This window comes from Miniopterus schreibersii (genome assembly GCF_964146895.1).
Source record: "Miniopterus schreibersii genome assembly, chromosome: 10".
In the NCBI taxonomy this organism is placed as follows: Eukaryota; Metazoa; Chordata; class Mammalia; order Chiroptera; family Miniopteridae; genus Miniopterus; species Miniopterus schreibersii.
In genome coordinates, this window is record NC_138110.1 from 31341535 (window position 1) to 31355702 (window position 14168).

Here is a 14168-nt window from a genome sequence, read left to right on the forward strand (position 1 = left end):
CAAGAGCTCGTGGAACATATAGCAAGACAGAAAATATTTCAGGCCATAAAATAAAGCTTAAAAAATTTAAAAGGACTGAAATTATATAGTGTGTTCTCTGACAAAAATGAAACCAAACTAATAATCAATAACAGAAAGATAACAGGAAAATCCCCAAACATTTGGAAACTTAACAACACACTTCTGAATAACCCATGGGTCAAATTGTAAACCTCAAAAGAAATTTTAAGAAATACTTCAACTGAATTAAAATGAAATACAACATACTAAAATGTTTGCAACATAGTTATAACAGTGCTGAGAGACAAAGTACTAAATACAAACATTAGAAAAGAGAAAAACCTAAAACCAATAATCTAAGCTCCCACTCAACATAAAGATGAGCAAAATAAACCAAAAGCAAGCAGAATGGAGAAAATAGTAAGAGCAGAAGGGAATAAAATGGAAAACAGAAAAACGATGGAGAAAATTCGTGAAACAATGTGATCTATTAAAGATCAATAAAATTGGCAAACCTCTAGCAAAACTGAAAGGAGAATGGAGACACAAATTATCAACATCAAGAATGAAGCAAGGGGATCCAAGACGGTGGCGGACTGAGTGGAAGCTACACTTACACTCTCCCAGGACTAATCTGGATTTACAACTAAAACAGAAAAACCATCCTGAAAAACAACTGAAGACAGCTGGAGAGCACCCTCATGACCAAGGAGGAAGAGTGGAGACCGCACAGAGACTGGCAGGGGGTGCAGAGGCCAGAGGGCTGCCTGCGCTCCCACAGGCAACAGCTGAAGGTCCAGAGGGAGATCTTAGCTGTGGGGGGCTCCCACTGAGGACTCTGGGGCCTAAACCCCAGGCTGGGCCTCCCAGCCCAGAGCACCAGCACTGAGAAAGGTGCCCACATAACATCTGGCTGTGAAAAGCAGCTGGGTTTCTGTCTGCCAGGGAGGCGGCTGGAAATGCAGGCACCCTCTGAAAGGGCCAACGCACAATGTTTCCTGTGCGGTCACTCACCTTGGGCTCAGGCGGAGGGGGGCAGAGTGGACTGGAGGTGTGTGGGGAGCTTCTGGGGAGAGTCATTCCCCAGACTGTGGGGGACATCTTTCTTGGGAGGTGAATTTTGGCTTTTGCCTGAAGATGGAAGCAATTGCCCCATCCTGCTGGAGAGCGTCCTGCCCTGCCCAGAGGAGTTTCTATAGCCTGAGGCTTGTTAAGAGACTGATAACAACCAGCTGCCCCACCCACCCTGTGGAGCTTCTACAGCCTGAGGCTCATTAAGAGAATCAGATTAACAAATCTGCAGACTTGAGGCAGACCTCAGGGTGCTCTGAGTTTTTGCCTGATTTGTTTTGGGACCCGGGCCTTAGAAAAGCAGACTTTGGTGTGCATCTCAGTCCTGTCTAAACACATCCAGGCCCAGCAGTGGAGATCTCAATTCCCCAGGGTTGTTGATAGCCCCAAACAGGGTACTGAGGGCCAGTCACAAACTGCGTCTAACATTGGCCTGTACCAGAGACCCTCCAAAAAGACTGAGAATCCTAGTAGATCTACCTAACATTTAGCAAAATGGGGAGACCAAAAAACAAGCGTCAAACGAAAGAACAAGAGAAGTCTCCAGAAAAAGAGTCAAATGAAACTGAGATAAGCAACTTCTCAGATATAGAGTTTAGAATACTGATTGTAAGGATGCTCAACAGCATGAAAAAATATTTGTAAACTATGAAAAATGACCAGTCAGAAATGAAGAATGACATAGCAGAAATAAAGAATACATTAGAAGGAATAAACAGCAGATTTGAAGCTGAGGATCGGAATAGTGAATTAGAAGACAGGGTAGAAAAAAATCACTCAATCAGAGACCCAAAAACAAAAAACAATTAAAATACAGGAGGACAGTCTAAGGGAGCTGTGCCATAGCATAAAACGTAACAATATTCATATTATAGGAGTGCCAGAGGAGGTTGAAAGTAAGCAGGGGTTAGAGAACCTATTTGATGAAATAATGGCAGAAAATTTCCCTAACCTGGTCAAGGAAAAAGGCACACAGGTTCTGGAGGCACAACGAGTCCCAAGCAAGAAGAATCCAAAGAGGCCCACGCCCAGACACATCATAATTAAAATGTCAAAAATCTAAGACAAAGAGAGAATCTTAAAGGAAGCTAGAGAAAAGCAAACTGTTACCTACAAAGGAGCTCCCATAAGGCTATCATCTGACTTCTCATTGGAAACTCTACAGGCCAGGAGGGAATGGCATGAAGTATTCAAGGTAATGCAAGAGAAGGATCTGAAACCAAGAATACTCTATCCAGCAAGATTATCAATCAAGCTGGATGGTGAAATAAAGAGCTTCCAAGACAAAAAAAGGATAAAAGACTTTATCACTACAAAACCAGCATTACAGGAAATGTTAAAGGGACTGCTATAATTAGACATAGAAATAAAGAGAATAAGAAACAGCTATAAAGAAACAAAATGTCAGTAGATAAGTATCTTTCAATAATAACCTTAAATGTAAATGGGTTAAATGCCCCAATAAAGAGATATAGGGTGGCTGAATGGATAAGAAAACATGACCCAACTATATGCTGTCTACAAGAGACCCATCTCAGAACAAAGGACTCATACAGGATGAGAGTGAAGGGATGGAAAAAAATTTTCCATGCAAATGGAAATGAAAAAAAGCTGGAGTAGCAATACTCATATCAGACAAAATAGACTTCAAAATGAAGACCATAACGAGAGACAAGAAAGGTCATTACATAATACTAAAGGGATCAATCTAGCAAGAGGATATAACCCTGATAAACATATATACACCCAATATAGAAGCACTTAAATTTATAAAAAAACTTCTTGAGGACTTTAAGGGAGAGATCGAAAGTGATACAGTCATACTCGGGGACTTTAACACCCCTCTGACTTCACTGGATAGGTCTTCCAGACAAAAAATCAACAAGGAAACAGTGACCCTAAATGACACACTAGATCAGATGGATTTAATCGACATTTACAGAACATTCTACTGCAAAGCTGCAGAATATATTCTTCTCAAGTGCACATGGGGAATTCTCAAAGATAGACCACAGGCTAGGACACAGACAAGTCTCTATAAGTTCAAGAAGACTGAAATCATATCAAGCATCTTCTCAGATTACGATGGCATGAAACTGGAAATCAACTACACTAAAAACACTAAAAGACATTTAAACACATGGAGACTGAAAAGCATGTTTTTAAACAATGAATGGGTTACCAAAGAGATCAAGAAAGAAATAAAAACCTTCCTGGAAACAAATGAAAATGAACACACAACAATTCCAAATCCGTGGGACACAATGAAAGCAGTCCTGAGAGAGAAGTTTATAGCACTACGAGCCTACCTCAAAAAACAAGAAAAACTTCTAGTAGACTCTCTAACCCTACAACTTAAAAACTTAGAAAGGGAACAACAAGAAAAACCCAGAGTAAGTAGAAGAAATAATGAAAATTAGAACAGAAATAAATAACATAGAGACTTAAAAAACAATACAAAAGATCAATGAAACCAAGAGCTGGTTCTTTGAATAGATAAACAAGATTGATGAACCTTTAGCCAGACTCATCAAGAAACAAAGAGGACCCAAATAAACAAAATCAGAGATGAAAGAGGTGAAATAACAACTGATCCAATAGAAATACAAAGGATTGTAAGAAAATACTATGAACAACTATATGCCACCAAGCTGGATAACCTGGATGCAATGGATGAATTCCTAGAAAAATACAACCTTTCAAAACTCAATCAGGAAGAGTCAGAAAGTCTAAATAGGCCAATAACTGCTGGTGAAGTTGAAGCAGTAATCAAAGGGCTCCCAGCACACAAAAGTCCTGGCCCAGATGGCTTTACAGGGGAGTTTTACCAAACATTCGAAGAAGAATTAACACCTATCCTCCTCAAACTATTTCAAAAAATCCAAGAGGAAGGAACACTTTTAAGCTCTTTTTACAAGGCCAGCATTAGCCTAATTCCAAAACCTGATAAAGACACTACAAAGAAAGAGAATTACAGACCAATATCCCTGATGAACATAGACGCTAAAATCCTCAACAAAAGATTAGCAAATCGGATCCAGCAATATATTAAAAAGATCATAAACCATAACCAAGTGGGATTTATTCCAGGGATGCAGGCTGGTACAATATTCGCAAATCAATAAATGTGATACAATATTAGCAAATCAATAAATGTTATACAATATTTGCAAATCACATAAACAAATTGAAAGATAAAAATCACATGATCACATCAATAGATGCAGAAAAAGCATTCAATAAAATTCAACACCCATTTTTGATAAAAACTCAGCAAAGTGGGAATAGAGGGATCATACATCAACATAATAAAGGCCATATATAACAAACCTACAGCCAACATCATAGTCAATGGGCAAAAACTAAAACCATTTCCCCTAAGGACAGAAATAAGACAGGGGTGTCTACTTTCACCACTCTTATTCAACATAGTACTGGAAGTCCTAGCCACAACGATTAGACAAGAAGAAAACATAAAATGCATCCAAATTGGAAAGGAGGTAACAAAACTGTCATTATTTGCAGATAATATGATATTGTACATAGAGAATCCTAAAGACTCCACCAGAAAACTACTAGATTTAATAAATGAATTCAACAAGGTAGCAGGATATAAAATTAACACTCAGAAATCGATGGCATTTTTATACACCAATAATGAACTCTCAGAAACAGAAACTAAAAAAAAAATCCCATTTACCATTGCAACTAAAAAAATAAGATACCTAGGAATAAACTTAACCAAAGATGTAAAAGACCTTTACTCAAAAAACTACAGGACGCTGAAAAAAGAAATAGAGGAATATATAAACAAATGGAAAAATATACCATTTTCATGGATTGGAAGAATTAACATTATTAAAATGTCCATATTACCCAAAGCAATCTATAAATTCAATGCAATCCCTATTAAAATACCAACAGCATATTTCACAGATCTAGAAAAAACACTTCGAAAATTTATCTGGAACCAAAAAACACCCCAAATAGCCACGGCAATCTTGAGAAAGAAGAACAAAGTTGGAGGGATCACAATACCAGATATCAAGTTATACTACAAAGCCACTGTAATCAAAACAGCCTGGTACTGGCACAAGAACAGACATATTGATCAGTGGAATGGAACAGAGAACCCAGAAATTGACCCGTGCCATTATGGTCAATTAATATGTGACAAAGGAGGCAAGAACATACAATGGAGTAAAGACAGTCTTTTCAATAAATGGTGTTGGAAAAATTGGACAGATACATGCAACAAAATGAAACTGGACCACCAACTTACACCATACACAAAAGTAAATTCAAAATGGATAAAAGACTTAAATATAAGGCATGAAACCATAAAAATCCTAGAGGAAAACATAGGCAGTAAAATCTCAGACATCTGTCATAGCAATATGTTTGCTGATACATCTCCTAGGGCAAGAGAAACTAAGGAGAAAATAAACAAATGGGACTGCATCAAAATAAAAAGCTTCTGCACAGCAAAGAAAACCATCAACAAAATGAAAAGGGAGCCCACTGTATGGGAGAACATATTTGCCAATGACACTTTGGATAAAGGGTTAATATCCAAAATATATAAGGAACTTATACAAATTAACAAAAGGAAGACAGACAATCCAATCAAAAAATGGGCAATGGACCTAAACAGACACTTCTCCAAAGAGGACATACACATGGCTAAGAGACATATGAAAAAATGCTCAACGTCATTAATCATCAGAGAGATGCAAATTAAAACCACAATGAGGTATCACTTCACATCTGTCAGAATGGCTACCATCAACAAGTCAACGAACTACAAGTGCTGGCAAGGGTGTGGAGAAAAGGGCGCTCTAGTACACTGCTGATGGGAATGCAGACTGGTGCAGCCACTATGGAAAGCAGTATGGAGTTTCCTCAAAAGATTTAAAATTGACCTGCCATTTGACCCAGTGATCCCACTTCTGGGAATATATCCTAAGGAACCCCAACCACCAATCGCAAAGAACTTATGCACCCCTATGTTCATAGCAGCACAATCACAATAGCTAAGACTTGGAAACAGCCCAAGTGCCCATCAGTAGGTGAGTGGATAAAAAAGCTGTGGCACATTTACACCATGGAGTACTATGCAGCTGTGAAGAGGAAGGATCTTTTGGCCTTTGGTACAGCATGGAGGGAACTACATAGTATTATGCTAAGTGAAATAAGCCAGTCAGAGAAGGACAAGTACCAAATGATCTCACTTATATGTGGAATATAATAAACAAAATAAACTGATGAACAAAGTGGATCCAGTAACATAGAAGCTTGGAACAAACTGAGGGATCTCAGAGGGAAGGTGGGGAGGGGGGTGTGGGTGGGGAGAGATTAATCAGGGAACTTGTATGTTTATGGGCGTGCCCCATGGATGGGGACACTGGTGTGGGGAGGGGCTTGGGGGTGGGATGGATGTGGGGTGGAGTTAAAAGGGGGATATCTGTAATGGTCTCAACAATAAAGATAAAGAAACATTTAAAAAATAAATAAAAACAAATGAAACAAATATAAAGCTCTATATCTGTTATTAACAATATTAGATGGCTACTTAAATATGAAAATATCCCTAGATGACAGATAGATTGATATATAATAGAGAAATTGACGTATACAAAAAAAAAAAAAAATGAAGCAAGGGGTATCATACAGACCCTACAGATACCAAAAGAACAAAAATAAATATTATGATTAACTCTACAAAAATAAATTAGACTACTTAGGTGAAGAACCAAATATTAATAAACTTAAGTTATCACAGCTCACACAATATGAAACAGATCATTTAAATAGCCCAAAAGTATTATTATAAGTTAAATTATGTCTCCTCTACCAAATTCATATGCTGAAACCCCAGCCCCCAGAACAGAACATGACCATATTTGGAGATAGGGCGTTTAAAGTTGTGAATAAGTTAAAAATGTGACAATTAGAATGGGCCCTAATCCAATCTGCCTGGTATCTTTGTAAGAGGAAATTTGAACACACAGAGAGACACCAAGGATGCACACACAGAGGAAAAACCACGCGAAGACATAGTGAGAAGGTAGTCATTTGCATGCAAAACAGAGGCCTCCGAAGAAACCAAATGTGCTAACACCTTAATCTTGGAATTCTAAGCCTCCAGAACTGTGAAAAAATATATTTGTTTAAGCTACCCAGTTTGTTTTATTTTGTTATGGCAGCCCTAGCAAACAAATACAAATACTAAAGAAATAGAATTCTTAACACACACACACACACACACACACACACACACGAAATGCAATTTCCCAGCCCAGACAGTTTCACTGGAGAATACTACCAAACATTTAAAGAGTAAAGACCAATTCTATATCATCTGTTTCAGAAAATAGAAGAGGGAACATTTCCCAATCTAGTATTACTCTGATACTAATAACAAAGACAGTGCAAAAAAGAGAGAGAGAGAGAGAGAGAGCTACAGGCCAATATCTATCGTGAATATAGATATATAATATTTAACAAAATATTGGCAAACAGTAATGTGTACTATGAATTATACACAATGACCAAGTGGGGTTTATTACAGAAATGTAAGGTTGGTTCTAGTAAAAAAATCAATCAATGTGCTTCACCATATTAACAGACTAACGAAAGAAAATTTTAAAATTGTATCATTTGACAACAATTAACACCTAATCATGATAAAAACAACCACAAAAATTAGAATAAAGGCAAAATTCTTCAATTTGATAAAGAACATCTACAAAAAATTGACAGCTGTTATATTTAATGGTGAAAGATTAAATGTTTTGCCCTAAAGGTCAGCAACAAGGTAAAAACGTCCACTCTCACCACTCTTATTCAACACAGTACTAAAAGTTCTAGCCAATGCAATAAGGCAAGAAAACAAAAGGCATGCTGATAGAAAGAAATAAAACTGTCCTTATTTTCAAATGACCTGACAGTCTACATAGACAGTTCTAAAAAGATCAGAAAAAGCTTTTAGAACTAATAAATTGAGGAAGTTCCCATGATACAAACAAACATACAAAAAACAATTTTTATATATTTGCAATAAATATACTGATGGGTTTGTAGTGATATCTCATTGTGGTTTTAATCTGCATTTCCTTAATGATGTTGAATATCTTTTTATGTGATTATTTGTTATTTGTATATCTTCCTTGGTGAAATATTTCTTCATGTCATTTGTCCATTTTCTAATTAGATTGTTTGTTGTGTTTTACTGTTAAGTTTTAAGATGCCACCATTTCCCACAGTGGGGGTAACCTGGGTAAAAGGGACTGTGGGGCTTCTCTATGTAATTTCTTACAATAGCATGTGACTCTACCATTATGTCAAAATAAAAGGTTTCATTTAAAAATATGGGTAGGATATATTCTAACTTTTCAGATTCTGACTAGCAATGTAAAAAAAACATACAGTTGATTTGTATGTTTATCTGTATTGCTTTTTACAATAATATATGATAGCACATATACTTTTGTCTCTGTAGGTGCAGGTGAAAAGAAAAGATACACACCTAGCTGTTCTGCTTTCTGTACAGTTGATACTATCAAATCTGTTCCGAAAAACACAGCTTGGGTACTGTAACACACACACACACACACAGCAAAATCAAGACTTGCATCTCTTTCCTTATGATATAAATTAGAGCAATAATTTGCTAGTTACTCTGTGATATAAAACTTTGTGTGAAGCTGAGCATGCAGAGAAATGATGTATCACATTCTTAACAGGCATACATAAGTTATAGAAAATATATGCTCTGCCTTAAAGATTTCCAGCTGCTTCAAAGAAGAGACTCACACATTTGTATATGTGTATTATGTATGAATTGTGATTTATGGTTAACATTAACATTAATCATATCAACTGCATAGTACCCACTGTTTGCAGGGAGAAATAACCTTGACTAACATTTCTTTTCAGGCACTGTGCAAACATCTTTATATGTGTTAGCACACAACCAGTCAGTACTTCACTTTGCTAATGACTTGTGCCATGTGTCTTAGGTTAACATTGTTTGGATAATATTTGAAATTAAGTTTTTATCATAACAATTACTATGAGTCATGTCAAAAAATCTCAATGTAAAAATTAACAGGGTTTAAAATTTTTTTTACCAAGATGATTCAACAGATGTTTCGTTCGGTGTTATACTTTATTGCCTCCTTGGAGTACATACTCTGGACAAAGACTTTGAGGGAAGATAAAACAGGCGACTTAAAATTCTTAACTTTATTAATGGTCATAGAACTTGTAGCTGTTAAAGATATTTCCCTAATTATTTGGACTACTCAAGTACATATTAAGTTTTCAACAGTTTCAAATGGAGCTTGTTACTATTTTGAATTTTAAAAATATAAAATATATAATGAGATATTTTTCATAATCCAGTCTTTGTCTAGGCATTTATATATCTCTTCTTACTTTATATATATGTTGCCTGTAAAATATGAGGCAAAAAATCATTGATATACAAAAGTACTATTTTTCCCACTGATTTTTATGAAGGAAAAAGTAACAAAATGATCAAATTAGGAGGTGTTATTATTTTCAACAATGATGGGAATTTAATGCACCAGTAAATTTATCAACCAGAAATTCACAGTGTGGACTATAGAATCAGAAATCTGGAGTTCAGGGCTCATCTCTACCTTTGTGATAGTGGTCATCATTGTACTTCAGTTTTCCTTTCTATAAAATGAGAATATCAGTAATACATGCAGACTTCATAAGGCTACTGTGAGGAATTCATAAGTTAATTATATAGAGCCCATGAAATGATGTCCAGCACACAGTAAGTATCCATTAAATTTAGATATTATTATGTTTGCCTTAAGTTGTTAGTACCCATTTCCCCAGTGTATTAAACACTTAGTATCACCTCCCTTACTCTAGAGCCTCTTTTCCCTTGGACACATCATAGAATCTTAGGCACTGTGCGATAAATCAGTTACATTTCTATTTTAAAACTTTTTGCCACTTTAACACACACACAACTACTTTTTAAAACTTCAAAGTAGTTGTTAAGGCAAAGAAAGGAAAGGACTTTATTTCCTTAAAATTAAATAACTCTTAGCAAATAGGATAATCACTAGATGAGGGTAACACATGCTCTATGTGCTTTAAAAAGTATTGAATAGTTTTGTCAACTTCCCCATGTCCATACGTCGATAATGAGGGGAAACAGTATGTCTTCTGATGAATAGAGAAGTATGGAGACAAACAGAATGAGACATATCTTCTCTGATTCAGAAAATAATTCAGAAAATATTCATGAAAACATTTAAGAATACCACTTGTCTTAGTAAACACTTCCTCACACGTCATTCCTCCCCAAATACCTGATTTTATGGGCATCCTGTTTTGAACTCCCTTCCTGGTTTAGAATCCCTTAACACACATTCTTATTGAATTCCTTCTTTCAGAGAATTTACTTCAACTTGTAAGTAAGGATTTGTATAATTATTTTATTAAAGTCTGACCCTCTGTGTTGGCAGGGCTCGCTCATCTTCCCGCTCATCATTGATCTCCAGGTATCCATCCAGCACCTGGAACAGAGGGGCTCTCAAGAGGAAGAGACGGTATGATTCTCCCAAAACTGGAGATGAGGGACTTGAAAGGAAAAAGTCACGTGAAATGTACCAGGTGAGGTACAAGTAACAAGGTAATGCTTTCTCTAAAATAAGTAACAGAAACTAGAAAACTAGAACAGATCCCAGTCAGTAGAGAAAGGTCATATGTATGCACTGCAGGATTTATGCCTTAATGACAACATTCTATATAAATAGTCTTGGAAAATTCAAACTCAATTTCAATATCAAAAACACTTGTGTCTCGTGGCATGCAACTCTTCCTACCACAACACTGCACTCCAGCATCCCAAAATAACCCCGGAGCCATAATTTGGGGTGTGGAGGAGGTTAACCAATGAAAAGCTGGAAATTTTTTTTTCACATCCAAAGATCGTGTTGCCACACAGTTTCAGTTGGATTCTAGTCTCTTTTCACTTATAACGTTGACTAAGTGTGGATTTGAAATATGTACATTGAGTTTAATTAAACTGAAATACAACGATTAAGGAAATTTATAAATGTCAAAATAATTTTGAAACTTGTTATGTAAAGAATTTAAATTACTTAAAAAAATAACAGATGAAGATTTAAGAGAGACATCTGTCTGATAGACTGAAAATCATGATAGCTCCATAAGCTCAAATAAAGCCTAATTCTCTAAATATGTGCAGTTAAGAGTTCACCCCACTGAGAACTTTTTCAACACCATGGGTCATTTAAAACAAGTGAATATTTAAAAAGTATTCCAACTTAGAACTAATGAGAAAATCTGATTTCAGTCTTCATTGATCCACAATTTTGTATAAAGTATGTACAATTGGTTAAATGGCATGGCATACATAAACACCCTCAAAATATAGCCTGCTTTTAATTACTGACAGTTGAAAGAGAATTACATAATTCTTCTTTTAAAACTCCATAACCTCTTGTCAGAGTGACTGGATTAAAGATGATTAAACTTGATAAACAATTTTGCAAGGTGGTATTCTGAAGAAAATAATGACCATGCTTTGAGCAAAGTGCAAACAAATAGATTCAGCTAGGTGCTTTATAATTTACTTTGCTGCTAAATCTTAACTGCTGAAAATCTTCTTTGCTTATAACTACTACTTTGATCTATAATTATTGTAGGAAACTTGGTTAAGACAATAGGAAACTACTCAAAGGATATTCGCCTTGATTACAGTATTAGAATTAGAAAAAGAATTAATTGCTCCCCATGTGTAGCACATAAGAGGATCATCTTGGTACAGAGATGTGGGCAATATATCAAGTATATGACTTTAGGTACAATGGGGTCCTATCATATATATAATTCACCATATATATGTATATATACACATACATATACATATATATGATGAATAGGTTAAGAGTACAGCAAAAGTCCTGCTGGGCTCTAATACGTCATAACTGTATGACCTTGGGTGAGTCATTTCACCTCCTCTATGGATTTCCTCATTTGTACAAGGTGGATAACAGTATTAGGTACACTTTGTGGTGGTATAAGAATTAAGCGAGAGAATAAAGCTAACGAACATAGAACTGTGTATGGAATACGTGGAGAGCTGTTTTTTCCTAAAGTTTCTACCTTTGGAATAAACAAAATAAGTGTTTTGGGGGTGGGGGGGGACAAAAGAAATTAGTAACTCCGTGTACTTCAACAGTATAGGTTATTGTTATATTCAAAAGGAAACACAACACACATTTAATACCAAGTGATCATAACAGATAACAGGAAAACTTGAAGGTAAACATCAGCTCGAAAGGCCGTTTTTTTTAAGAGCAAGAATGAATCTAATGGTGGTTAGCTTCACGACAAGTGTACATTTAATATCCCCCTCCCTAAGTTCTACCTTATCTTCTCAAAGCCATACCCCAAGTCTGCCCAAGGGAAAGTTTTCCTACCAAGTCCCAGGCACGGTACCTTTGAGGCCAAGCAGCGCCCTGGCCACTCCTCTGCTCTGCGTGGCTTTGGGCTTTTGACAGACACCTCTCCACCTCCCACTCGGGGTACCAGAGCCAACCTTCCGTCCACCCTCTGTCCAGCGGAAAACTCCAAAGCGGGCAACAGGCTACGAATGCCGAGGACACTTGCCTCAGCGCCCCGCCGCCCCCGCGACCCCAGCAGCGCGCCCGCTCCCTCCCAGCCCCCCCGGGCGCCGCAGTGCCTCCAGCTCGCGCAGACGCCGCCGGCTGGAAAGGACCCCACGGCGGGGTTCCCGGTCAGTACCGCGGGGGTGCTCCCCAACGTGCGCGGCATCCCCGAAGGATGCGGCCAGGCCACTCCCACCAGCTCGGCCCTCCAGACGACCCAGAGCGCAGCAAAGACAACAAAAACAACTCGACCCGCGACGCGGAGGAGCCCGCTGCCAGCGCCGGCCGGGAGCGGCGCCGCGGCGACAGCGGGGCTGCGGCGCGGCGGGGCCGCGGCGGGCGGCCGAGATTTACCTGGGCGGCCGCGCGCCCCCCGGCCGGCCATCCTGCAGCAGCCGCTACCGCCGCCCCGCGGGCCCGAGGCGCCGCCCGCCGCCCGGTGAGGCGCCGCGCCGCAGTCCAGGCTGCGGCGCGGGGCACATGCTGCGCGCTCTCCCCGGCCCGCGCCCGCGCACAGGTGGGATCCCCGCGAGTGGGCGTTGGGGCGATTCCCTGCCCCCGCCGGCGCTCGCCGTCCGCCTCCCCGCGACTTTGCCCGGCGCGCGGCGCCTGCCCTTGCTCCGGCGGCCGAGCCCGAGCCCGCGCCCCAGCGCCGTGGGCGGCTGCGGTCCCTGCGTCGCTGGGGCTGCGCGTCATGTGCATCTCCCGCCTCGAGGCTCGCTCCGCGGCCGGCCGCCGGCGGCCCGGGGCAGCGCGCGGCCGCCCGGCCCGGCGCCCACTCCTCGCCCCGCACCGGGACCCCCTCCACCCCCGCGCCCTCCCCCACTCCGGGGCTGTCAAGGCAGAAAACGCCTAGCACACACCTTGCGATGGACGGGCGCCTCAGTCGCCGACTCGCCAAACTCTTAGAAGGTGCCCATTAGTCTGTAGGGAGGTTTGGGCACGGAGCAGGAGCCGTTTTCTTATTATTTAATAATGTTGGAAGTGCCGGGTCCGCTGCCAGAGTTGTGGGTCATGTGGGCACAGCAGAGGCTGGCTGCTGCCAGTACCAGGGTTTCCTGAGGATCCTGAAACTATGATCTCATCCTCCTCATCCGCCTCCCCCGCCCCTCTCCGCGGGCGCGCACGCACAGCACACACACACACACACACACACACACACACACGCACACACACGCGCGCACTCACGCTGCATGCACTCTCCTTCCTGGACCGAAATATTCCTCCAGAGAAATACAGTGTTCACGCTCTTCATTGAAAAAAAAAAAAAAAAACCTTCCGGATATTTTTCTCCTTCAAAGCCTGATTTATGTGCTTTGTTTATTTTCCACAGTTTCCCCTCACACGTGCAAGGGATCTGAACAGAACCGCAGAATAAAAATAAAAATAATCATTCTCTTATGTTGACCCAGA

The 14168-nt window shown here is 39.6% G+C and overlaps 1 protein-coding gene across 2 annotated transcripts in view; it reads right to left on the minus strand.

Annotated features, from left to right (window-relative positions):
• Positions 1–13950, minus strand: part of DTNA (dystrobrevin alpha) — a 321248-nt gene extending 307298 nt beyond the window's left edge. For both annotated transcript variants that reach the window (XM_081149627.1, XM_081149618.1), the window contains exon 1: positions 13619–13950. The gene's annotated coding sequence lies outside the window, so the exon portion shown is untranslated. The remainder of the gene's footprint in view (positions 1–13618) is intronic.
• Between the last annotated feature and the right edge of the window lie 218 nt (positions 13951–14168).